Source organism: Gymnogyps californianus, chromosome 7, assembly GCF_018139145.2.
Source record: "Gymnogyps californianus isolate 813 chromosome 7, ASM1813914v2, whole genome shotgun sequence".
NCBI classification, from domain to species: domain Eukaryota; kingdom Metazoa; phylum Chordata; class Aves; order Accipitriformes; family Cathartidae; genus Gymnogyps; species Gymnogyps californianus.
Genome location: NC_059477.1, coordinates 6,975,690 through 7,003,521, shown reverse-complemented (window position 1 = coordinate 7,003,521; position 27,832 = coordinate 6,975,690). Strand labels below are relative to the sequence as shown.

Sequence of the window (27,832 nt, the reverse complement as noted above, 5' to 3'; positions counted from 1 at the left end):
AAAGGACCACATTCTATCAACTTCTACATAAAACTCCATAAAGGCAAGATCGCTTCTTGTTCCTTTCTATAACTTTTTGACATTAATTACTTTATTTTTTTAATTACTGGTCTGGTTAGATATTCGAGTATACGCATGCAGAATAGCAGAAATTTGCATACAACTAAAAGCTGCGTAGTCATATTTTGTTCTAATTTCCCATACATGTCCCTAAACAGCCTAGGATATATAAATTACAGTATCATTTAGCTAACAATCTTTGATGGCTATGTGTAATAATATAACCTTCCCAGGATTTAATTAAGCAAGTTCAGAACATGGAAATTAGAAGTAAGGAGCCACTAGAGAAGGATAAATTTAAAGAGTTGCCCTCCATTTTTAAGCTTTTATGATTTTATTACCTTTACTAAGAATGAGGGAAAAACGCAAAGAGAGAAGATAAAGAGTTACTGTTTATCTTAATTTTTTCTTTCCAAGACAGAGGAAAAAAAACCTTTGCTCTTAGTACCCCACCCTTTATAGTACATTTGGAAATGTCTTGAATTTTCATTCCACCACTTTCATGGATAAAATCTGTCTAGAAAGAGTAATGTTAAAATTTTCCTTCCTCTCTCTCATAGTGAGTAAGGACTGTGTATGGACATATATAGCATGATGATGCCATGTGACAGCAGATGAGATGCTATAGATTTTGTAAGCATCACAAAATTGGGACTATCCGTGTAGAATATTTTCTTCTGCTCGCATTTATGTAGCACAAACTCAGCAGAAAAGTTCCCTTTAACAGCAAACATAGTGTTTTTCAGTGTCTATATTCCATTTGTCTATATAAAATAGTTAAATTAAAATTAACTTTACCTTAAAAAGGAATAACCATATATCCTTTTATTGGACTAAAAGCCATGTTATTTTGGGACTTGAATTGTCAAAGAGAAATCTTTTGTTCTGATTTTACATGTGATGTTTTTGATGTTCATTATGTCGGTTCACATTAGCAAGCCACAGGTGACACAGCAAAATCTACCTGTAATGTGTCCCACAGGAAGACACCTATTTGGGAAACTCAGAGGTAAAAAGGAAAGAAAATTATTTTACCCATACTACCACCTTTTTTTAATACTAAAAATCTTCACACATACTCTATTTAATTAGCTTCTCTCACCAGTTGCAATTTTTTCTTTTTTTGCATTACCAAATCATTTATTGGCTGGTTTTTTAAATTATGTGAGGTTTGTGGGTTTGTTTTGGCTTCCCCCCTCCCCCCCACCATACTTTAAATAGGATTTATAGGAAAATTGGTATTATGGGGTAATCGTCCTTTAAGTGTTGTACAAACAAGCGATCAAGGACAATCTGCTTTGAAATTCCTTTCACACAGCTAGGACTCCTCATCTGTGTTGTTACAGCTATTTAATTGCCTTCTACTATTAGATCAGTTGTCACAAGTTTATATACCTACTACAACACTGGTAAGTACCTGATGCAAGGTAGATCAAGACTCATCTTGCACGGGATTTTGCTACAGCGGATAAAGCCATTGATTGGGTTTTTTGTATGATGAGTTTCTGTCAATCATTTTGACAGTGAACCTTTCTTAATGCATCAAAACAAAACAAAACTCAGGAACCATGTGCCAAAACAGGCCATGTAATTCCCCCCCCCCCCCCCCAAACTAAGTTAGACAGGTCCAGTTTTGAGGTTACTAAAAAGCCAAAAGACTTTCTTAGGACTTATGCCTAGGAAAAGATTCTGCAGCAATTTTCATGGAATTTAATAGTCTTTCTTTTTTAACTCTTGAATAAAAAGGATTTGTCAACATTGTTAAGATCATCACAATGAGAGTAAGGAGGAAACAGTGGGGGGGGGGAAAAACCCCCACAAAAATACCACTAAGTAAATAAACTTGCACAGCACCGTATTAATAACTAGAGATCAAGGACTCAATAGGTTTGCAAGTTTGTGTACATGTCATCTTGGGTGCCTTCTGAACTTCATGGTTTTCCATTAGTACTCTATTTCATTATTTTTTTTTTTTTTAATCAGTATTGCTAGGAGGCTGGAGTAACTCTGCAGTTGGGAGGACAGCCTTCCTCTCAGGTACTTTCAGAATCTATTCCAACAAATCTGGGGTACCCCTCATATTACACACTGATTTTGAGGTACAGATGGATCATCTACAACATATAGTACTTTAATATGTGCAAAACCAGTGGGATTACAGATTGTATCTCTGTTAATTTCTCAAGATATCAGCTTCAGACTGAGCCTGTTGAATAGATATTAATTCATACATCAAGCAAAGTGGTGCTCTCATAAATTAGTCATCCCTTTTTCACTTTCAGAAAACCATTATGATGCAAAATACTGTCCATCACACTGAGATTGACACTGAGGATGAAATGTTCTGTAAACTTATAGAGTAAGGACAGTGTAACTGCTCCAAGAAGTTACACCAGTATTGAGGTTTAACTGATAAGACTGTAAAATGATGAAACAACCCAGAGCAAATAGTTCTGGGCAAATACTGTGTAAAAGTGTTTACAAATCCCTTGAGGCAAATTTTACACATTGGCTTTAAAATTTGTTCCATATCTTCTTTATTTCCTATCCCATGTTCTGTCTCTAAAATACAATAACACAAGACTCTTCTCCTAGACAGTATTTCTGATGATAGGAGATAAGACTATCTGAAGAAAAAAAAGAAAAAAAATCTTTCAAACTTGAGGAATCTGCATTCATTTTTGCATAAGCAAACTAAAAAGGCCTTGATAAAAAAATTGCAGAATAGTAAATCTCATAAGAACCTAAAAGAAAAATCTAGATACATACTAGTATTCCAGTATTAACCTACAAAGATCTTTTTAGTATTCTCTGCAATTCATGACTTTCCTTTCCCATTAGAAAAGATCTTCATTGTCATTTATTATTTTAAAAATGATCAGAAACACTGAAACTTCAGGAGCATGTACAAATGTCTGGGACTACTGTGCATTTTCATCATTTCAATTTTGCTCCACAAAGGGGAAAAACCCCATCATTTATTTAAACCTTTCAGCATCTGTTTATTGAGTCAGAATTTACTATAACTGTCCTCTGATCCACTTGCAATTTCAATGCATATCTTAAAGAAAATATATGAATAAGACACCTGGCACTTTAGAGATGTTGATTTCGTTTAATTTCTTAAATTTTTGTCTGGACCAAAATAATCTGATACTTCCAACAGATGCAGTAAGGAGCTCAAAGAATTTTTTATTTATTTTAGATATAACAACATATGTTTAGTTCATAAGAATATGTCCGTATTTATAGCCCTTCTGTCTGTACGCTCTTAAAAGGAAATAATCTCAATAATTCTACTGAAAGGTCAAGGAAAAAAGGTATTTCTTCTACCATAGTTTAGCTTAAATAGCAGAAATGCTAACTTTAGAGTTTATAACGCAAGACAGAATTGCAAGCTAACAAACTGCATTAGGCTTATCCAAAATTCTGTTTTTCCCCACTACCAACACAGAGATAGTCCTTTTTTTTTTTTTTCCCCCCTATATCCAATGCCATCTTTGAAAGCATGAAGGGTAGCCTCAGGGCACACAGTAGAGCAGGGACTGAACTCACTGTAACTATTCTGCATACCTGCACTCCCTTTCCAAGCACCAAATTCACTCAGGTTTCACGTTCACCCCGATGAACCCTGCGCTGGAGATAATCCTATTTGCATTGTTATTTTCCATTACTTAATAATAAACGTCTCATTCCATAACTGAAACAGGAGTCTATTGATTCCATTGTTGGTTTGTTATTTGTGGGACGCTTCACTCAAAGCACTAAATTATATTTATATAGTTCATAGAGCTTTATTATTTGTGTATTTCATGACTCACATGAAATTAAATCAAAGATGTTCCCAGACAAATAGGAACCACCAGTTTAGCTAATCGTAGGTAATGCTCACCAGAAAGACAGCGGACCAAGAGGACATGCAGACCCCTTTCACCAACAAGGCTCTACCCAGCGCTCACAACACAGCCCTTCGCTGCTTCCCTTCTGTCTTTCTGTTTTGTCTTAAGGCTAGAGCAGCCGCGTGCTCCCGAAGTTAAGGATCAGGCACTATTGGAAAATACTAGGGAAGCAGCCCATGCTGATATCAAAAAGCACTGCGGCCTTGGGCTGGAAGCATACAGAGCAAGCCCAGGCTTGCCTCGCATTTAGCTGCTCTTGCAACTTAATTTGGAGAGGAACTGCAGGTTTTCAAGCAATGGGTCAGAAAAGCAGAGACACTGGTTTGGGAGTTGAATGGTTTAAATAAAATAGATGGTAGGGATCACAGATATAGGATGTGACTCAAATTGCATAACGTCAAATGTGCACATATATACACAAGTGCTAGAAGAGCATTGACCCTTACTTGGCTGACACAGGTCTGTGTTTTAGAAATTCAAGAAAGACTGTTAGAAATAAGTGAACAATCACCATTACATTCTCCAGCTCGTCTTGCTCTTACCTGGAGTATTTTAGCCACATTGTTATCTTGCCAGCATGTAAACTTCCACAGCTTCCCCATAGCATGTGTATTGAGCATAGTGCCATCTATCCCCCTTGTTCAGGAAGACAGAATTGTTCATGGCTTACATATTTGCTCTTGTGCTCCATATTTTTAACCAAAAGAGAAAGAAGTGGGAATATTGTTCTCAAAAGTGACGAGTGATGAGAAATGCCACACAGTGTCCAAACATGTTCACTTAAACTACTTCTGTATCTCCAACAGTGGCCAGCAGATGCCGAGGAAAAGAATACAAGAGAAAAAAGGAAGGGATCTCCTTTCTTCCTTAACGCACTCATCTTTTTTCTGGGTATCAGCAGTTACAGACTTAAACTTTATCAGTGCTGCAATGTAATATCTGTTTTCTTATCGATGCTCTTCACGTGGAATCGTAACTGCTCAGATCCATTCCGTAAATCCCATGTTTGCTAATAACGGACAGAGATTTGGTTTGGATCAAATGACAGCAATCAGGGGGTTTTTAGCAGAAAGCTCTGACCCCATCTTTGTTAACATAAACCAGCAACAATCCAGTAATCTAACACAGCAAGATGTATTTCATAAATCAAGAGCAAAATGCCTTCATTCCCTGCTGCATGCTAAATTCTTAGTGCCTGAACCCGAGGTGAAATCCTGGTCATGCTGAATTTAATAACAATACTCCCATTGACTTCAATGGGTGCAGGTTTTCACTCCCTGAAGCCACAGGGTTTTTGAAACACTGGTTTTGGCATGCAAGGAAAAGCAATAACAACTTCATATATTCAGCTTTTCTTTTACTGTAGTTCTGGGTACAGGTATATATATTTTCTTAGAATCAATTATAGTCTCTTCTACTTCCCTTTACTATTGACTATTATGTGATAGATGCATTATTTCAAGTAATATATGAAATCTCATACCTACTTATTGACAACATGCTAAGTTAGGTACCTTTTAGGCGATTCTCCAGCTCAAAAGACCCAGTGTTAAGAGTGAACTCCAGACATCTCAATACCACAGGCTGTTATGATTTTGAACATAAACGTACATACTAATCAGCTAATCACTAATCCCTGAAACCCCTAACTAAAATATTGGCAGATCTTCTTTAAAAGTATTTCCAAGCTTGCATGACTGTTGTTGCATTTGCTTAAGGAATCATCTGTCACATAAATGGCTAGTTAGTAAAATGAACTAATTAACAGAGAAGTTAAATGGAGAAATAAATCTCAAGCTTAAGACTATTGAAATGTTGTCATCCTTTCCCATCCAAAGCCACTAGAAAGGCGCACACTCACAGAAATATCACTGCGTTTTGAAAGCCTTTTAAATGTGAAATGTGTACCATTTCATCCATTTTCTATTATATCATACTGAACAATAGTTTCATCTAATACATTAAAATACGTGCAGTACATTACAAAATACAGTAGTCGAAGTCTGAGCCCCGTTTTCCTCTTGCTTTCTACTTGAAACACTTGGTTTGCCCTTTAAGATCATTTTAAGAACTATTCTTGTGCATACTTTTGAACTATTTTATTAATTTATTATTGATCTGTACCTTTGGGACTTACAGATCTTTAGATCCGCGTTTAATTTCTGTTAATGTTTGTTCCAACTCTGCTGTGATACCTAATCACAGTGGATATCCAGTGGGTATATACATATTTTAAATTCCCTCAATATTTTGACCAATAGTGTTCTATAGAACACTTAAAAGCAGTTTAATTTTTTAAGCTAAAACTAGCACTACAATTGCTTTCATTTCCTCTTATGTTAATAAACGAGAGTATCTTGTTGAAAGAAGTAGGAAACAGATGGACACTTTGTCAAAGTGTGAAGCTCAATGATTTCGGTGATAACATATGTGTGTGCATGTGTATATATATCCAGATCTATCTGGATAACAACATTTTTAACCTGTAATACTCCAACTACTTTATATAACAATCACAATTTTTTTCTCTTCCACACACAAAAAACATAGACTTATTGGAGGGAAAATATGACTGACAAGGTCGCTCGGTAGGCTTATGGCAGAACCCGGAACTGAACCCTTTTCTCCCAGGTTTCAGTCCAAACCTCTGTGAACTGGAAAGCCAGGCAAGAACATAGTGTTCCCATTGAGCACTGGTACTGAAAATCTCCCTGCTCCCCCTCCAAATTCTATAAAAGCATAAAAGATAAATTTATCTTCTTAGACCTCAGCAGTTTATCTCTGATTTACCTCATAATGCATCAAACATATTAATGGTGTTTTAACTGACATGATGTGGGAGTTAGAATAACACTACCCAGCATTTAGACTGCTAATGGCTTCTTAATTACAAAACTGTTGTAGGCTGCATGGGTAGCTGCACCGTAATGCTCATGGCCCCTTTTATCCCACTTTAGCTTTTCAGTATTAATGACTGTTTTAATCTCGCCATTATTTTGTTCAGCTCTTTCTTTGACAATTTCTTGGTTACTTATTTTGAGTATCTCTGTTATGGTGTTGATATTCATACTTATCGGTCTCTTCCGGCATCTGCAGTTTCAGTTTGGAGTTGATTCAGGAAAAGGCCACAAAATCATAACACTACTGAGTCCATAATTTTCTGCTGTTTAGGATGCATATAACTTGACTTCTGAGCTTTTAAAGACACATCTGTAAGGCCTCATGCTGTTATTTTGAGGGAAAAAATATAATCTCAAACCACATTTGTGTTCACGATATACAAACAACTCTGTTTCTGTGAGCATACAGTATTTTTTCCTCATAACTGTGACAAAAGAAAGCTTCAAAGTTCAAAAGAAATAAAACTGAGATATTGATTCCTCTGATTTAATATCTTGTATCTATCCAGTTTGCTTTGTGGACCACTATCATCTGATACAGACGATATCCTTAAAACATCATGGCCTGCTTATTCTCTCTCTCAATCTCTGCTTTTTCCATGATGTAAATCAGAAACATCTCAACCCAAGTCAAGTGACTTACTCTTCTATAAAAGCATGATAAGAATCACAAAATACAATAACAACCTCAAATATCTATTTCTTTTATTCCGGAAACAGGTAAGATCACAGATAACACAGTATAACAAATATTGTTAATTTGGCTAATAGCAGCGTATTCAAATGCTTGAAACCAATAAGAGAAGCAAAATCAAGAGACAGTTTACCTTTGATCTTCTACACCAGCAGTATTCAGGAATAGGAACCAGCAATAAAAATGTCAGCCATCATATGTCTGAACAGGAGCAGAAAAAGAGCACAAATAAAAAGGACTTGTTTACTTAACAAAGCCCAGACTATCAATAGAAATCAATGCTTTGCTTCCCAATAAGAAATGGATTGAACCCCACCCAATACAAGCACTAGCTCAAGGTAAGTAGCCCTGTCCAGTAGGTGAAATCGAACATGCTGTGGGTATCCAACCCAGCTTTGAAGGCCTGCAGATCTGTGCGTAGGTCAAAACACACCCAGTAGTTCCCATAGCAAGCACTGATTTTCAACTTTTGTCATATCTCATTGCTATTATTATGTTCTGTAATTACCTCAACTACGCATCAGACAAAGCAAACTTAACTGTTCACCCTAAGAGATGCAAAACCAATTGTTTTCATTATTTGTACTTCTCCGCAGGGTTCTGGGTCTGCTTTTTGTGCTGCTGTGGCAAAAGTTATAGTTCTCTGCTATTAATTTCAAGATGAAACCTATTGTAGGTGAAATTCAGATCTTGCTCACTATCACTGTTGATTACAAAATTTTCTTGAGGGTGTGTTTCCATCAATTCATTGAATTCTGATAGATTGCAACTTTGCATTCAAGTCTAACCTTTTGTGTACGTCCTACTAGTGCAAACTGAGACCATACCAGTAACAGCTCCCAACTGAAAGCAGCTGTAGGATAACTGTTTTAATGTTTAATGATTACCTTAGTATAACAATAGAGATGTTATATACTGATGAAAAAAATCAACCCAAAGGAAACTATACAAATGCCAATACTGTCTAAACAAAGAACTTTTGATAAGAGCAAGTCACACCAGAATAAGCCAAATCAGGTTCCTGGATTGCCAGAGTGCATACTGGAGATTTTGTTATTTTGCCTGTAAGATATGTAAGTTTGAGGATCAAGTGCACGTGTTTAAAAAGATACTTAAAATTTCTGATATTGCTCAACTTTTGCATACAAAATAGGCTGCCTACATGACTGGGAGGGGTTTAAGTGACTGCTTAGATTTAAACTAAGAGGGTACCAATTCATTATCACAAAGCCTAAACAGAAACCTTCACTGCCAATTCAGCAGATTTTTTTAAACGTGTATGAACTAAATACCAAAGCAAGAAGAGCTCATCTGAGTCTGTGTCAGCAGCAGAATTTGATGATAGCAACAAACTATTCTTATGGGGAAAGGAATTGTCTTTCTGTTTTCTGCAGAGCTCTCATCCTCAAGATAATGTAGGCCTTGCTATTTTAGAAGTCTTGGATAAGACGACCAACATGTTTTTTTGTATGCTATTAAAGCAAGTTCACTTCAGTAGCACTAAAAAAATACATTACATTTACGTTAACCTTGCTGACTTAGGCTAAAGAAATTCACTTTGTTTTTAACAACTTGACATGGTTAACGTCAGTCTAACAAAGAATTGCATTCCCTGAGGCAGCTACATCTTTCCTTGAGCATTTTTGAAAATACTATTTTAATCATAGGTGTAGGAATTTGCATCCTGTCCAGCAGGGTTGGAAACAGTAAACAAGAATATGGTTCCTACTGGGCTTCCTAGACAGGAATTTTTCAGTATCTGTACTCTGCTAATTCATTAATATCTATGTTTACACATACATTTTTACTTCTCTCAGGTACCACTACAGGAAAATGCAAGAAACTTTAGAGAGATATTACAGCACATTTACTTTATTCAATTGAATCTAGTACTCCTTTAGTGCTCCCTAATAAAAATCAATCCATTTTGCTGACACCGGACTGCTATGAACAATATAATATGTTATTGTGGCTGTAATTTAACCATTCTCCTATTTATAATGCTGCACGTCAAATGCTAAAAAATGCAGGGCTTCTTACAGAGATGGCATAACCTTCATGCAGGCTTCCCATTTAATTAAATGCAAAACTTGCACCCAGCTCTGTGTATGCATTCCCCTCTCCTATCAGCCCGGCAGCAGCTTGCTGAATGTAACATTCTCCCCACGGTTATTTCACTTGAAATTTGTATTCATGTGAAACGTTCGTTCTGTTGTAAATGTTGAAACTCCAGTTCCAGGGCATGAAGATCATTTTGGGTCTATTATATGCTTCCCAAATGCTTCTCTCACCATCCCTTCTAAGTCAATTTAGTGCCCATTGAAGGTGCCAGATTGACCGAGACTTATGGTTGCTCTTTATTCCCCAGGAGCTCCAGGAAGAGGTAACAGCATTGCAAACTCCTACCTACAGGTGCCAAACCGTGTCCATCGTGACCTGGTTGAAACTAAAGAAGTCGCTAAGGGTGGTTTATGTGGCATGAACACAGGATCATTAGTCTTCCTGCAGCTACGGCTACGATGTGTCAGCTGTACGGCAGACTGGAGTAAAACCACCCATTTTTAGCACACAGGCCATGCAAACATAACTCTTTCTGTCATTTTGGACCAAGACGGGCAACCCAGGAGCGAAAGGCTTTGTATTCTTTTATGAACTCTCTGAACTACCCTGGTCCCTGGGGGCAACCTTTGGCTCAGTCTTCCTGAATCACACAGCTTGGGAGAAGCGGTCAGCTGGGTCATTTATTGTAACACGAATCAGCTTTAACTAGGCTTCAGAGGTGTAAAACGTTAGCAGGCACTGCTTTGCTCAAGGGATTCACAGTTTATCCAGGAGGCATCGCTTTTTAAACACACAGAAAGGGTTGCAAGCAGCTATTGCTGCAGTGAAAAAACTGCACACAGCAAATCGCTGTCACAGCCTGTACTGCTGAGAGATCTTTTGCAAATCATAGTGAATAAAACAAGCTTCTCCTAACACAGGCTACTTCATCATCTGTTTTACACCAAAGCCTTCACGTTACACCTCACATAGTTTATTCCCTCTTGCTGACAAAGAGAAACAAAGAAAGGAGACGATTCGCATATAGGTACTGCAACAGAACCAGATGGTCCGACTCTCCCAGGCCTTGGCATTGTGTCTCTTTCTATAACTTTGGTATTTTTGTCTTCCCCCACCCCCTTGGTCCCATCTGCACCCTCCTCCTCTGTCTCTTTGTCTATCATGTTATTTTTTAGTTCGGCTTCCCCAGGAAGAGATGCTTATGTCGTCATGTTCCTTACAGTGAACTGAACACACTGGACAACACGGCCGTGTTTGACAAAGGGATGGGCCTCCTCTGAATTTCATGACAATATGCCTGAGTAGAACAGAGATGCCCCATGACTGCTTCCTACTAAGGGGAAGGCTCTGTGCTTAAGCTCCCTTGTGAGCCCCCACAGGAGGGGGCCGTGCAGAGGGACCCCCGGGGCTGTTCACAGGCACTCAAGGTGCACGGAAATACCCCTAAAGGAGGTGCACGTTCTGTTGCTGCTGTGATGAGGACTCAGCTACAAACCATAGGAAACCAGACCTCAGCAGTCCTTGTGATCATCTCCCACGCACTTTGAAAATGTTTTTACACAGATTTACCCTCCACGTTTTCCCTGCTGTGCATTGCTGGCGATCCTTATGTGTTTACCTGTCCATCGCCCAGCCAGGCTAGATCTCGTCTCTCACGTAGCTGTTGATGCCCTCCTGCAAACCCCTTCTCACGCATCTGTCAAGAACAAGAGCCAGGTGAAAAAATGAACGTGAGGCAGACGCACAGGGAATTTCTTTCTCTTTGCTCTTGTCCAGCATGTATCACGGAAAATAAAGCCCACATAAAACTATTACTCCATTGCTTTAACTGCCAGCCCGCACTGACTTCAGCGGGCAGGTGCCTCTTTGCAGTAGTTGATGATCTGGTAGTCAGACCAATGGCCACAAAAAAACCCCCAACTTTATTCTTAGTTTCAGTTGCAAAGAATGTTTTAAAAGAAAAGCAATGAACGTATGTTGTTTTTAGCTGCATAACAAATAACTTATATCAGAAAATCACTAGATTAATTTCCATTATTCAAAGTGCATTGCACTTAACTATAATTTATAAAGGAGTTTGTTCATATATTCAAATATATACTCCATATTTAAATTTAATTTCTATGAAGTTCTGCCTTCATATGAATATTATTGTGTACCAAGGATAGGCTCTCTTTGAACTCTCTAGCCCTTACACTCAGATTTAAATTAGTGTTTTGCTTTTAATTCTCCCTCTGCTTTTACTGCTTTCAGGGAACAATAGGGAAGCCCTCTTGTAGTTAATTTACCACCTGAAGACACTAAATAAAAGTTGCAGGGCCTCATTTATTAAATCTCTCCATAAGATTGGAAACACTAGGCATCCAGTCAAGGTTGTGTTTTTATTAAATATTTTCATCAGTGAAATTAGAGCATTTATCCAAACAAACATAAGGGAATTCAACATAAAACAGCTTAATTATTGGTGATCATTTTAAGTGGGGTTGGTAGTGCTGACCTCCTATGCTTGTCCAGAGCACTTTATTATGTTATTTTCATTTTCAATACCCATTATTTTACCAGGCTTTCTGGTAAGTTATCTGTTGTGTGTTATTTCGTACCTTTTACTAAAGCATTTTGGCACACTTGGAGTAAAGCCAGGGGAAGAAAATAAACTTGCCCAAAGGGAGGTATCCCATGCTCCGTATGCTCCAGGCTCTGCTGCTGACCCAAGACCATTTCCCACAGTAACCTCCACACTCAGCTTGTGAGGTCGGATACTGTTTCAGGTGCATTTTCTGTCTTTCTGGGCAGACCAGTCTCTTTGTTATCATGAAGAACAGAGACTATATATCAAGCAGAAACTACATCAGCTGGAAGTTCTCTGTTTACACAAAATGTGAAGTTTATACTTCTTAATCCCCAGCACAGGATTTTTTACATTCTGAAGTGTCTGCAGATGTCACTATTGTGGTTTTTAAGTGCATGATCACTCCTGTCTCTTACCTCGTCAGCTCCTGCCTGCCGCTGATGATGAGTGGCCTGTTCGCATAAGGACTTGGGATTGCGATAAAGACTCTTTGGCTGCAAAAAAGTCAGAAGATACGTACTGAACAGAGCTGATTGACATGGAGAATTTTTGGTCTACATGAGATTTTGACACTTTGAAATTTGGTTCTCTTCGAATTCACAACATATAATATTTTTAGATGTCCCACAAAACAGACGATCTGTACAACATTCCTTTTGGAAACACATTAACACACAGTTTCCAAAATGAATTTGTTCCCTCAAACCTCAGCAGCTGCTCACTGAAACAAAAATACTTTATAGTCAGTTTGAGTATAACCTTCACCTACATAGAAACATGCATAACAAAGAGATTGAGATAATAAAACTATGTTTACTTAAAAAGGCTTCATTCCTTAAAATAGGATTTGGCATAACATAACCTAACAGCATACTATCGACTATTATCACAGTTGAATTGTCAAATGAATTGTGTCAATGTAAATTAAATGCTGGGTTTACATTTTTTTTTCCCCTTAGAAGAAATTTCCACTCCTCTTCAAACTTTCCCATTAATTCAGAAGAGACGTTTTTCAAAGACATAGTTGTTACTGTTTATGAAACGTCAAAGTTTCCTGCGACACACTTCAAGATTTTCCCAACATCTCTTTTTTTAAGCTGAGCATGAGAAATATTGCTGAGCTCCTAGTTCCATCATCTCGGATTCATCTCTGACAGCGTGGAGAAAGGCTCCATAAGAAACAAGTGTTTTCCTAGCTCACTGGATATACAGCAAATACCAAAGATCAAGTAGGTAAAATAATGTGCCCATCAGTCCCAAGGTATTCTTTTAATAGCGTTGGCAATTAAACATTGGTACATATTAACATTTCTGCCAGGCTAAGTATAACTTGAGATAAATGAGAGTAAGCTCTTACCCCTTCGACTGAAGGTCGGTATAATGCAACCAGATTATTCTGCATCTCTCATGGGGATGAACAACATGTCCAGAAAACCCAGCCTGGATCAGATTTGTTTGCTACATGTCCAGTGACCTAGAACGAGTGTTATGTTTGCTTTCACAAAAGCACTCATCCATGGGAACGCTGGTACAGGAGTGAACGCTCCAGGTGTCATGATATTGATTTGACCGAGTCTCTTAAAGCAGAGTTAGGCCTTGCTCATGCTCTCCTGGTAGACGAATAAATGCAGTAAGCAGTGAAAGAAAGCCTACAACTCAAAGTGCTGAAGTTCAGCGACAGGGGAGGACAGTCAGACTCTGCCACTCATTTTGGTTATTAACGGGTCATCATTTTGCAGATGTATTGAACACTCATCTGCACATAGGTAAGGGACATGTGACAGAGAAGATTTTATACCACATAAATAAACAAAAATGGTGTTTAAAACAACCCCTTTGAGATAGAGAAAAACATGCAGAAGAAACTCACTAATGTGACATCTCTTCCTCATTAGCTTGGCTATCTTTTGTGGCTTGGCCTTATATAAAAGATTTTTTTAACTTTATCTTTCTGGCTGATAAATCAGGTGGCTAGGCTGAAATCCAGCACTTTCTTGACTTCTGCACTATAAAAACTGATATTACATATACATCACCACATAAATATGTATACACGTAAGAGCATTCATATATACTTGCACCATTAAAAAAACCACAAACACTTAAAGTTTTAACACCGACTATAGGAATAGTACAATGAAAATTGTTGAAAGAAAAACAGTCAGATATAAACAATGGTATCTGAGCAAACTCACATAAGCTAACAAACTGATATTAATACAAACCTATATTTTGTTTGCATCAAAGCCCTGCCGATATGGCATCTACAATGGAAAGAAAAAAAAAAAAACCATTTAGTAGAAGATCTGGTAGTAGTAATAGTAGGTGACCAGCTTAGCATTGGTTTTGTTAATACAACAGTTGTTAATATCCTTGATACAATCTTATTAAAAACACATCTCAACTAGAAAGGGTAAGGGGATTGTAAAGATGTTTATAAGGAGACTAATTTACCAATATGCTTTTATTACAGTTAGCATTTATTTTCTCATTATGGTTCTAACTAATATATTATTGAACCTGTCCTTGTACACTGGGGTTCATTTATTTATGGCCACTATTTGTTGTGCCATAGTTTAATTTGAGTTTAAAACCTAATCCTAAAACAACTGTGATTGTAATTATTTTCACCCAAGTCCAGTAGGATTACTTGGGGGCTTAAACATATACTGGATAAGTGCTCAACACCTTATGTTCTTCAGAGTAAAGACCAGTGTTTTTGCATGTTTCTATGAAGCCCTCACATATATTGCATCTCTCGGAAACAAAATAAATAAATAAAGGATATGACTTCACCTTTTCACTTTCTGGAATGAACAATAATTAAACTAAGGATTACTTAATTAGAATACTGTCTCCCGTATGTTTTTAAAAGCTAAACAAGTAAACATTATTTATATCCAGTTTTACTACCAGTAATAATAAATTTCTAAACTATTTTAATAAATTAATATTAATTCAGCTTTCCCAAATGTGAGCAAAAAAAGAGAAATTATCTTCATGACAATAGAACCATCACAATCCAATTCAGTAATACCAGCAATTTCATACTGATATGAATTTGTTTAAAAGGTGACCTAGACAATGAAGCAAGTATAATTAAATTGGAAATGGCTAATTCAATAAAGTACTGATGTCAAAAGTAATAATTGGAGGAAATTTTAGTGCAACACTCATCTGCAGAAAGGATCATTTTGGAATAAGGATACGCTTACGTAAAGAAATTTAAAATATAAAATGTCTGACAATGGTTGATCGAAAAAATAGTACAAAGGGGTTTTATTTTAATAGATTACAAAACAAGTAAAAAAAGCAACAAGATTGCTATCATTAATATGACACTACTGGTTTCAATGGAACAAAGAAAGCCTATTAAATTTCATAAAAATATATGCTTTCTGGCTTGAAATGGTTAAGTACAATTAAGTTTCACCCAACTTGAGCATTAAAAAGAGTGCTCAGGTTAAAGTCATACTGTATTTTCCAGAAGACAACTGTCACTGCAGAGGCATTCAGTGAAGAGCATCAACCTTTCCTACTATGCACGAGAAGGGGGGGAACTCGGCTAGTGCATAAAGCTACATTTTATGTGCTCACAACACAGAGGGTAATTACAGAGGGTAATTATTCTCCTTCAGTCTTTGACCTTAAGCCACAAGCCACTCTGCTAACCTGTGAGCTTGGCCCTCCTCTGGATCTGCAGTAAATTTCATCCCCAAACCCATTCTAAGCAAGTCTCTTTCTGGCTTACTAAACCAGCTCCTTGGCACGCTTATTCTCAGATGACATTTCTGTACCATCTAGTCAACAACTTGCACAGGTTTCTCAGCAGATTCCTGCTCTCCACACCTTATTGTCTGCTCCATTTCTAGTCACCCTCCGCCTTGTGAAAAAGCAGCAAGCGGTGAAAAAAATATTTAAAAGTAAGTACCTAAACCATATGTCAAGAAAGATATTACATACTTGACCTGTTCTAAGTTTGAAACTTTCATAAAGTTATAGTCCCAGAAGATGAAAACAATGCGCTATTCTAATCAAGAATCAGTATAAATTAGGGAAGGTAGATGAAGACTGGCTTAAACTATATAGAGCCTACAAACAAGAAGGTATCATTTCCCCGTTTAAAAAATAGGATTACTGAGCTGGATTTTGCCTTGCGCATCATAGGTAATAATACTATCACAGGTCTGATGGCCGGCATCGCAAGCAATGCAGTAAGAGGAGGAAATACTGCAGCTTGATTTTCAGTTCCCATGCTGAGCTGAAACACTGGCAGTTTGAAAAAATCACTGATTGACTTGTCAGCTGAGCCAATTTGATCTGGAAGTCCCAGAGAAAGAAAAATATGGAAACCCACAATGTCATTTTTCCAGAGTCACTTTTTCTGACTACAACCACACTTTCATTTGTCAGTCAGAGTTTCTCAGTCCCACATAGATCTTGTTTCCCTGGAGACGAGTCTTTTAAATAGCAGTTCAAAGCACCAACCAGATTGGAAAAGGAATTCAATTAAAGAAAAAAAAACATTGCATTGGGGGTCTGTCCTAGTAAAAGCTTCTGGAACATGTATTTCTAGTTTCCCTAGATGCATGTCTGCGCTTTTTTATTTGTTATTTCTTATCCACTTATTTATTATAGGTATGGATAAACAAAGTAAGATTTTAGCTGATAATTTGATTATACTGATGTTTGCTATTTTTTATTATTGGTTAACAACTTGGATTAGTACTACTTTTCAACCTTTATGTGATTTAAACCATTCATTTATCAATAACTTCTCGACAACGGTTTTATTCGTATAATGCTGTTTCTGCTATTTGAATGAGAAACTTTTAGAAGACAACAAAGTTAAAGAATAGTTAATCTTAATGACATGCTTTTTAGACCAAACCCAGCTGAAGAATACTGTTGGACTGGAATCATCTAGTCCAACATCAAGAGATGCTGGATCAAGAGATCCCCAACCCACATGATTCACTCTCAGAAATTCTCCAAAGTACAAATTTTGAGAAAATTAGAGATTTCATATCATGTGATGCAACTCAAACATAATTCTTTGTCTGCAAACATGTGATTTCCATACATAGATGCCGTTCCCAATGACACCTTTAAAGAGAACTTTTTTTATGAAGGAAAAGATGGATATACTTATGCTTGAAATACAGCTCTTTGGAATTTGAACCCACGTTAATAAAAACTCAAATTTTCACTTCATCAGCTGTGCTGCAGTTACTGATGGAAAGAAAACAGTATATCACTTCCAGGCACTATTACTTGGAGCAATGATAGGCTGTTTTCTAAAAGCTAAACTTCAACAGCCATAAAAGCAAGTGTAACTAAACCTCCGTTTCCTTCACATGTTCAAGCATGATTTTTTCCTCTACCTGTAACATTAGCAAAGTAAATTTGGTGCCAATTTCCCAGACAGATTTACAATAAACACATCTTACCCATCCCAAGAAATAGTAAAATAGAAAAGAACTTAAAAAAAAGATAAATCAAAAGCCTAACCACTCTCTTTTCTTGCCATGGCATTTGATAAGATGTAGGATGTTCTACACTCCTGCTCTGGGCAACAAGTGCAGTCTCTTGTGAGTGCTCACATCATGGCATAAAATCAGGTCTCCATATTGCTGAATGAAGACTTATTTGCACAAAGTAGACTGGGGACTAAAGAAGAAGGGTAAGCTTCTCCTTATGCCAGTCAGTCATGTAATCCACTTCATACTAGTCTTTAAAGTCATGCCAAATCTACAATCTCTTAAATTACAAAGGATCAGCATTGTTTGCTGTGGCATTTTGTTGCACATTTAGTGGCCAACACTCATTCTCACTGTTGAGAAATAGGTCTAAAGAAACACCAAATACTTGGAGGCTTCTCCCCTTTCCTTGCACCAGATGAAAATCAAGAAATAACTTCACCTTTGGGCTGACAGCTGCTGTGGATACTGATCAATATATATCACAGTTCATCAGTGCAAAATTAGTGAACTATTTCTTCTGCATTGCACCACAGCAGATCACACACAGTGAGGAAGCGTACTGCCTCATTGGCTTTTAAATAGTAGAATGAAATAGCATTACATAGCTTTGTTAATGCCAGCATTTATGGGAAGATGAGACATAAGCATCTGTAAGGAGTGGTTTCCTTCAAAGATACTGTCAAGACAACAGAAAAAAATTAGTACCTAATCTTGCAAAAAAAAAAAATTTAATGCTAGCTGAGTAACTTCTTTACACAACTGGGCTACATGTTTTCAAAGAAAATTTAGAACACTGAAAGGTTAAAACTTCGTACAGTGCCTAGCACAAAGCAAATTACACATACAGGTGAGGACATATATTGTTCAGTTTGAATTGCTGAAATGAAGTATTTGATCTCCTGAAGTTAAGAGCATTTAGTATTACTTAAATAATATTGAGAAAAGAGTACAATTATGACAACAGTCTCATGCTAGACATTTAGTAGAGAACAAGATATATAATGCAAATAATTTCTGTCTAGTAATTGCACTACCATTATGTTTATCACTTCAACACAAGTAGCATAACTTCACCCACACATTGTAGCTGAAAGTTCATTAAATGTAAGATCAATAGATTTATAGGACCTGAATTCACCATTTAAAAATAACCTAATTATTCTTCATACGAATGCTGATCTCCAGAAACAGCATTTTTATGATGAAATTAGTTCTACTATTTTTATCATACAAAAGTATGTTAAATTATTCTTGAAAACATTAAACTTACTTCAAAGTACTGGGTTGGGGGGTTGTGCTTTGTTTTTAACTGAACATAAAGGATATAACATAGCCTTTACGGTTAAGGCCTTACAGATTTTCAACGAGAGCAGCAGTAAGCAACAGTAAAAAATGGAGAAGATAACTAAAACTGGTGGGACCTGATCTAACATAAGACAAGAACTGGAAGCTGTGACCGATCTCTCTAGTGAACAAAATAGGGTTTCCATAAAGCCTCCTTGAGCAAAACTGGTCTGAACCCCCATCTAGATAGGTTTGATTCTTTATAACGTCTGTTTATTCCTATTTCTTCTAACAACAAAAGGATAAGAACATACCAGGTCCTTGCTAGAAGGACCTAGAGATAAAGAGATTGAACACCTTAAAATCAGTAAGTCAAACCAGCACTTATTTCCCAAGGCTCTCCCTGGCTTCACTCCTTTCCTGTAGAGGCTTTGCATCATCTAGGAAAGGAGACAGTGGCATAGCAATGTATTCAAAAGCAGTCACTGTCTCTAAAGCGATCTGCTGGGTTATAAGGCAAATGCAACACAACTGTAAATATTCCCAGGTTTGAAGTGGAACAGCAACATTGGGAAACCCGTTACCGCCCATTTTTCTCACCTGCTGTGGTCCCAGGGAAATATGCAAATAAAATACAAAAGCAAGAGATTAAGCTGGAATTCCTGCATTTAGATCCGCACCTACTTGCTTGGATATTGCTACCTTCCACATGTAGAAGATATATAGCTTTCTTTAGGCCACTAGGAAAGCAGAAATGTGGTTAAGCATCACCACATTGATACTTGGTTCCAGAAATCCAAGCTCACCTCTAGCAGGTTTACATAAGGTGATAATTAATAAAACCAGCTGTAAGTTATTGTTCTGTGAAGCATGCTGGTTGACATAGTAGGATAATGCTTTGTAATGCACTGGGCACAGAAACAAGGAATCAGGCATAACAGAAAATATTTTCAGACCAACTCCTAATTGAAGAACAGCACAATTATTTTTTTCTTTCAAGTCATATTTTTGTATATATAATAATAAAATGGAATAAAAATGTGCTCTTCTAACGTAAAAAATTTAAGGATATTATTTCAATTATATAGATTTATTATAGACTCAGCCTCCACCCTGTTCAGCTGAGGGAACAGTGCTGAAAAATGAGATGGCGCATCGCCAAGAAGGGCAACCTGAATCAGTGGATAGCCTGGAAGTCGAACTGGGATTGTTAAGCAAATAATTCTCATGCAAGGTTTCCTGTACAATCTTCAACTCACTAAGTTTAGATGCAGAAACCTATTTCTTTGGCCTTTATTCTCTGAAAATTCACGTGGGCCTTGAAACTCAGTCATAGCTCACTGAACCTCTGTGAGCTGAATTAGCATCAGGATCAGCATCTTTCCTCCAGCTGACTGCATAAGAAACTGTCGAGAGAAGCACTCTCCCTCCTGGCAGTAATTCCTTTTGGAGTGCATTTATTCTTTCAAGGAAGACACCAAAGAGACAGCCAGTATATTACAGAGCTACAAAAAGAAGCAATCTGTCTTAATAGCTAGGAAAGTTGCGATCAAAAGCAAAAGCCTGATTTTTGAACCCTCCTCCAAAATTGTTCGTTATCTAACAGTGCAGAACCACCAAAATAGGTGACGTTATCCATTATTCCAACTTAACTTACAATACAAATTTTTTAAAAAATCATGCTATCAGGAGAGGAAAAAATGAAAGGAGAGGGGACTGTATTGCATAAAACCTGAAGACAAAAATCTCTTTTTATCATTACCCAAGCAAGTGATTTTTACTGGTTGGAAGATGAAAATCCTAACAATTCTAGGTTTTGATCATCTGCCAGTACTTTACATTCTACTGTAACATTTTAAATCACTAGAGTTGTAATTTATACATCCTGACTTTACTCAAAAGTGCTAGATGTAGCAGTGTACAGATTTTTATATCTATATGTAAAAATAATAATTTTTGACCCAGAAAGTTTAAATAAATGCCACACTCCATTTAGAAAGAAATGCTTAGTTATTTTTACCTTTAAAAAAAATGATGGAAAAAATGTAAAACATTTAGTTTTAAGAACAGCATTGACCATTTAGAGTTTAAAAAAAAAGAAAAATCACTAAGTATCACCACAAAACAGTGCAAAAAAAGAACCCTTCTTGTAATATACTTTGGAAACAAGAAAAAATTCCCCCTAATCTATACAGGCTGAGGATCATTGGGTGAAGAACAGTGTTAATTAATATTCACATTTTTGGATGATCTTTACCAACCTGAACAACAGTGAGATTCAATTCTCACTTCCACTGCCATCTAAAATTTATGCTGGCAACATTCTGGCATAATCTTTAAGCTGTTGAACAAACATGCCCTAAGACAAGTCCTGAGAGATGTCTATTCAGGAAAGAATAATCTTTCTTTTACCAAAAGACAACTACAGTGGGTTTGGGGGAAGAGGTGTTTCTTATCATTGCTGCCCCCTCCTCTCTTCTCACATAATTCTTTTTGAATGATAAACCTGAATCTTAACTCACATGCTCAACTCGTAAATTAGCAGATTTGAGGGAGGACCTTACCTCCCCACAGCCCTGCCAGTCATTTTCCCATGTCACTAAATCTTTACTTTCTTCCACACTGAGACTGATCAACATCGGGGGCAGCGGGAACAATTAACATCAATATACCTGGGACAAAGCCCAGAAGCAGCAGCTTGCTTACTGCTCTATCAAGCCCAGAGTTCCCTTTTATGCCCTTGGTAGAAACTTCTCTCTCATATCCCCACTATTTACTTTGTCACTTTCCAAAAACTGCTTTGTTTCTCAAATTTTGCCCAGGCACGCCCTACCCTCGCTTTTTCAGCCCTTTGAAAGCATACTGTCAGATATATGGTGAACTATACAGATCTTGGGGGAGTCCCTAACTTCTTGGCTTGCATTGGCACAGCCCTTCTGCAGTATATTTTGAATACCCAGAAGATCAGCATCAATATTGGGGGAGGGGGGGGAATCCCACCAAAAAACCCAAACCAACCCAACAAAACACAACCTCAAAGCAATCTCAACACAAAAGGACAAAAAAATTTGAAGAAAAAGGTACTCAGTCATCTACTTCCAATAGGGAACTGGGACATGTTCTTCTATTGACAAGGGAGATAGTCCCGTTTCTCTGAAGAGAAATTCAGAGCAGAACCCCCACTTAGGTACCATGCATCATCCTCCAGGGAAACCTTTCTCACTTCATTGAACATAAAAGAGTCTAGACAGATTGTTTCAGGAGACTAGCCTAAAATGAGGCAGAAAAAATACCACCCACAGGGAATTTGTAAAAATTACTAAAGATACAGGTTGCAAAAAAACTGCTCAGAAAACTTTGAATTCAATTCTGATTTCAATAGAATATTCAAAATTACTTTATTTTGGATTTACTGTCCCTGTAGAAAAGGAAAAAAGATACATTTAGTTCACACACTTTAAAGACTGGATTTTTTTCCCATATACAGAGTGAAAATCAGAGGGATGAAACACTTAAGAATTGTTTAGTAGAAACTTTTCATCTTAGAAGTTGACAGAAAAGTTTAATATCAACTACTCGCTAGAAAGAAAAATTCTCAAGAGATTAGATGAACAATGGCAAAAATAAGGTGCTTGTATCTCCACAGAATTATATCTTGCTTTAAAATACATATGCAATGAGGATTATCATTATTACCATTATTATTGGATAAAAAGAGTGATGATAATATCAGGAATAGTATTCCCTCTGTGAGTAATAAGGAAAAAAAAGTATGTTCTCTATGTGTATTACTGGGGGGGGGTGTGGAATCTGAATCAGTGAAGAAAGGGAAGAGTTGCATCTAGTTTGATTTATGTCTGCTCTTCTTTTTATGTGTAGCCTGGGGAGCCTCATGATGATATGTAATGAGTCAGGGTGAAATGTGTATAAATAAATGCACTGCCAATTTGTGAAGGCTCTTTAAAGCATCTTTTTTTATACACTCCATTCCAAATTGCATTTTCTGGGGGAGAAATGGGGGATATCAAGAAAAAACAGAGTTGACATAGTAAGAAAAATCTCCACTTTTATTCTATTTCTTTTCTTGCCTTTGCTTTTTCCTTTTCCTTTTTTTTTTTTCTTTTTTTCCAGAAGGAAAACCATTGTCCAATATTTCATCCTGATGCAATAATAACCAGGTGGACAAAGTTCAAGATGAGTACCTTTGACAGATCTCTGTATAAAAACAAGTAGCATGCCTTCTCCTCCCTGGAGCTAGGGAACTTCATGGGATAAATGCAGTGTTAGCTTTACCAGCGAAAGACCAGAATACCTTGCGCTCTTCTTTTTTCCCCTCTCCCTAGCCCCTCAGCCCCTCCAATTTGCAATTCACTTTGTTTTCCTAGAATATTTGGTGTGAGAGTTCAAGCTGCTCCTTCACTGGCCAAGGAAAATATATAATATCCTAAACAATGTTCTTCATTTACGGAAAAGGGGGAAAAAAACCCCCACCCACCCACCAGCAGTTCCAAAACCTAACTTCCTACCCAAGAAACAGAATGACCTTGAATCCTTTCTATATCTTCAAGTGCCCTTAATTACAAAGGGTAGCAGAACTGCAAGTTTCCTAGGTTATGGTAAATTTTTTTCAACCGTAGTCAGCTAAAGTAGCCAATCCAACATTTTTTCACTAAGACAAATTAGTAATATCACTAATAAAAACCAAGAAATATGCATCCACCCTTATTTTTAATTTTATATTTTCCCCTCCCCCAATCCTCACTCACCTAAAAATAAGAAAATGACTAAATATCTTATAATACCAACCTGAGTTATAATGGGCTGTAATTCAGTCCCCAGAAAAAAACAATCCCTTCTCCTTTAGAGTGTTGAGATATAAAATGTGTTCTTAATTTCTTTTTATTCTCACAGATTTGCTTTCCAAATGCCTTCCTTCCAATTATGAGGAAATTTTTAATAATTTACAAGACTCAAAGAATAGTGGTTTTAAGAACCCAAAAGCAACATTGCGAAATTCAAAATAAAACGACAAAAACTGTCACACGCAGAAAGGTGTGTGTGTATATATGTAACAACATTCTTTTGCTATACGAAATGTTACATATGACTAATAATTTTCAGTTTGTGATGGAAAAAATTACTAAAATCAGTTACAATATTCAGTAACTGGTAGGTGGAGAGTATAGTGTCACAAATTCCTAGGAGTTCAGTAGCTCCTTTATTAGAAATTAGTTTCAAACTACTAATTTACAGATTTATCACTCTAGGGCATCCCTACCCAAATTCTAGCCTTCACTCACTACCTGGTGAAGCTCAAAATGAATTAATGCAAGCTAAAATTCTACCATGACTTTGTTGCAATTATTGCTAGTCACCAGAGATAACGCACCTGAAATACTTGCTACTTCTGCCTGAACTTACTTGCATTTGCTTAGAAAGTTGCTTGAAAAGAAAATCTAAGTCAACTATATTTTTATGCATCAGCATGTTGCCTGTCTCTCAGAAATCTTCATTATCTAAGGAAATTAGAACAAGTAACCTCCTTAGTTGGGTAAGTACCTGCTCTGCTAATGTACTGGAGACACTATTGATTTTAACTGATAAGTCGCTAATACATCATCATCCAAAAGTAAAAGGCATCTTCCTCTCTGAAAATGAACACCTTTAAGCTCATTGTTTATCTTTTGATAAATGTCTCTGCTGTCCTTCTGTATTTATCAACCGAGGAAGAGGAAACTATTATCTGCAATAGCATTCAATTCCCCTGACATTATTATCACTTGCACCTCCTCTGTCTTACACCTCTTGGCTCTTTCACCACCTTCATGTTTGGAGTAGTATTTATCAAAGGACATTGGAAATTACCAGTGTCTCAATTTTGCTTTTCATCTGATTCACGAAGCACTTCTCATAATGTGAAACGCAGTTCATGAATTGCTGGAGAGCCAGCAAAAGAATAGTAGTGCATCTATTTCCATATAAATGGCCTCATTACTATGCAGACTTGGGGTAATTTATAAGAAGGGATTCTCGCCTGAAAACAGGGGTCCTGATGGCAATGTCCTTCTGTTTATACACAAAGAAATAAAATTTCAAAACTATATAAGAAATATAACTTTTAAATCGGTAAGGTGCACCTCACTTTGACCCACAACAGAAGCACTATTTAGGCGTGGAGCTTTGGCAGACAACCGGGGCGTTCTAATACTAGCATGCCGCTTTTTCACCGCTTTATAAAGCGGTGAAACAGTATCATGAAGAAAGATGTAAAGGGCAGTTTTAACAAGGTGTGAATATCATAACAAAACATGTTTAAAATGCACAGAGATAAGACATAAGATAAAACATATCTAAAATAAAGATTATTTCTATAATTACATTTAAAATCAAGATATTTGCAAGAAAAAAGCTGTTAGTCATCATCTCTATTTACAGGGTTTTGTCTGCCTGTTAATGTTTGCTGGTTTTGTGTTTTATCACCTATTATTTAGAAAGGTTTTATCCAGAGGTTACACAGATGACTGAGTATAAGTTTCCTTTAGATAAAAATGATTGTATATTCTCCAAAAGTTTCTGGTTTACAACCTCTATCTTACAAAAGTACATCGCAAATATCAAAGAAACAGGTTTGTGTGAGATTTTGCTGCAATTTTCCCATCCTAGTCAAACAACAAAACTGCTCACAGTATTTTGCTGATATTAGTTATTTCCTGCACTTTAATTTCACAGGTAAAATATTGTGAACTGTTTTCCTAGTATAGCTATACAAAAAAAAGAAAATCTCCTCCTTTTTGAAATGGTTCTGAAAGAGAAACACAGATTCAAAAAAGTGATCTTTTATAGATACATCCAACTCAGTCTTACAGGGAGTGAAGAAGGTCCTTCTCAAAATTTTACTCAGCAAATAGAGAAAATCTTAGTTTCAGGAGAAAGCAAAATTATAGAATGTGAAAGAAACATTTATTTCTTTTTAGCTTACTTGAGTACAACTATTTATTATTGTAAGTGCTGTGAGGACACAGTATGGCAAAGCTGCTCCTGCTTAGCTACTTCATTTTGTGTGCATGATACTTAATTTTGAATTTAATTGTAATTTGAATGACGATTTAAGCAGATGGAGAAAATGTGAGTGCTACGTGGGATGAGCAAAACATTCAGAGACCATGTAGAAGGAGAGCAGCGCTAGCACAGAAGGGAAGAACACAGATCCCCTGCCCTTATCCTTTTCCTGTGTCAAAAGGAGCGCAGTAGGACCGAAGTGTAATTGGCACTCACTAACTGGCATACACAAGTCGTTCCAGATTATTTTGTTGCTTTCTCTCTAGAACATTAAACATTCTTCATTAGTAACTAGTGTAACATCAACATACCTTCCTTGGATGTACTGTTAACTTCACAGGGATGTTTCACCCTGCCACATCCTTTGGGCTATCACTGTCTGAAGCCCCAGTACTGCAGGGGACCAACCCCACCCCATAAGGCTGAAACTTGTTTACAAGCACCATACTGAAACACTGACTTCATACCAGTTTTTTCTGTCGACTTTGGCTTTTCACATTAACAAGTTTCCCGCCTGTTAAAAATGGCTATCTCCAACGCGGGCGTTGAACAAATTAACAGAATTATATATTCAGTTACAAATAACTTATTGTACCAGCTGAAGGGTAAAATTCATTATGCATGTCCCTACTCACAGTATAAGTTCCTTAAATTGAATGGAAAAAGTACATACAGTTTAATTTCAAAATATGGGAGCAGGTTTTTTCTATGATTCTGCTATTGAATATACTTACATTTTATATTCTATTTTCCATTTTAATTTCTCCTTCACTGAGAGCTTCTCAAATGGCAATTTTATTTCTGACATTTTTCCAGCAAGGTTTATTAATTATAAATTTACATGTAGATATACACACACCACCCTAAAAAAAAAATATTCCTTAATTATCTGGGAAGTTCCACCAAAACAGAACAAATCTCATTGCTCGCATTAGCAGCAACATGTTGCCAAATGACAGACTTCGAGCAATCGACTGTATTTTAAGGAGATGCCAAAGAAAACCTTTGTTTCAAAACTCAGTTCTCCTCAGCATTACCTAAAAGCAGCAAACTATAGACTAAGTTTGTAGGTAAGATCCATTTTCTAAATATAACAAACAGAAGATACTATATAATTGAAAAAGGAAATGGCAAGGCTGTTTGGAAATCTGGACTTCTCTGAAAATATCTACCTTTTGTAAGATAGTTGCATATAGGAGGGAATACAAGACTGTTTCTATGAAAGTGAGGCACAGATGGGAATGATAGGGAGAAGGAATTGTTAAAAACATAAATCTCCAAAACATCAAGTTTAGAATAACAAGCTAGTTCCAACTTTAGCCACCTAATTGCTACAGTAGCACAACACTTCGCATTTCCACCTCACGATGAAAGCGTAACCTTACCAGAATAGTCAACCAAATAAGAAAACCCAAAGCAGTAATCACTTTCAATCAATGGCAGTATCAAGTAGCAACTAGAAATCCTGATCTCGGGCTTATGTCCTAGGCATAATTTTTTTCCTCTTTTATTAACTATTCAAATCCTTTAATGCTCACCATGTTTGCCCTCATTCTAAATTTCAGTACATCAGCCACTACAGGTATCATTACAAAAGTATGTGTGATCCACAAACTGGGACATTTGTGAGGCGGGATAGCAGTAGGGAAGGTACCTGTGCATGCAGCTCGGATCACTGACATCCTGGTATAGTTCTGACACATTAAAAAAAACTGAAATTAAGCTAACAATTTTTCAAAGTTAAAATGTAGATTCAGAAGGTCGTGATTCTACTATTAAATTCAGCTTACTTGTAAACAATACATGCCTGTGAGGATTGTAAG

At 36.8% G+C, this 27,832-nt stretch overlaps 1 long non-coding RNA gene across 2 annotated transcripts in view; it reads right to left on the bottom strand.

The window, feature by feature from the left end:
- Positions 1-27,832, bottom strand: part of LOC127018576 (uncharacterized) — a 219,210-nt gene that overhangs the window by 8,027 nt on the left and 183,351 nt on the right. For both annotated transcript variants that reach the window (XR_007766771.1, XR_007766770.1), the window contains exons 3-6: positions 14,409-14,447; positions 12,600-12,677; positions 11,233-11,310; positions 7,687-7,754 (exon numbers count right to left, since the gene is read on the bottom strand). This is a non-coding gene — a long non-coding RNA (uncharacterized LOC127018576). The remainder of the gene's footprint in view (positions 1-7,686; positions 7,755-11,232; positions 11,311-12,599; positions 12,678-14,408; positions 14,448-27,832) is intronic.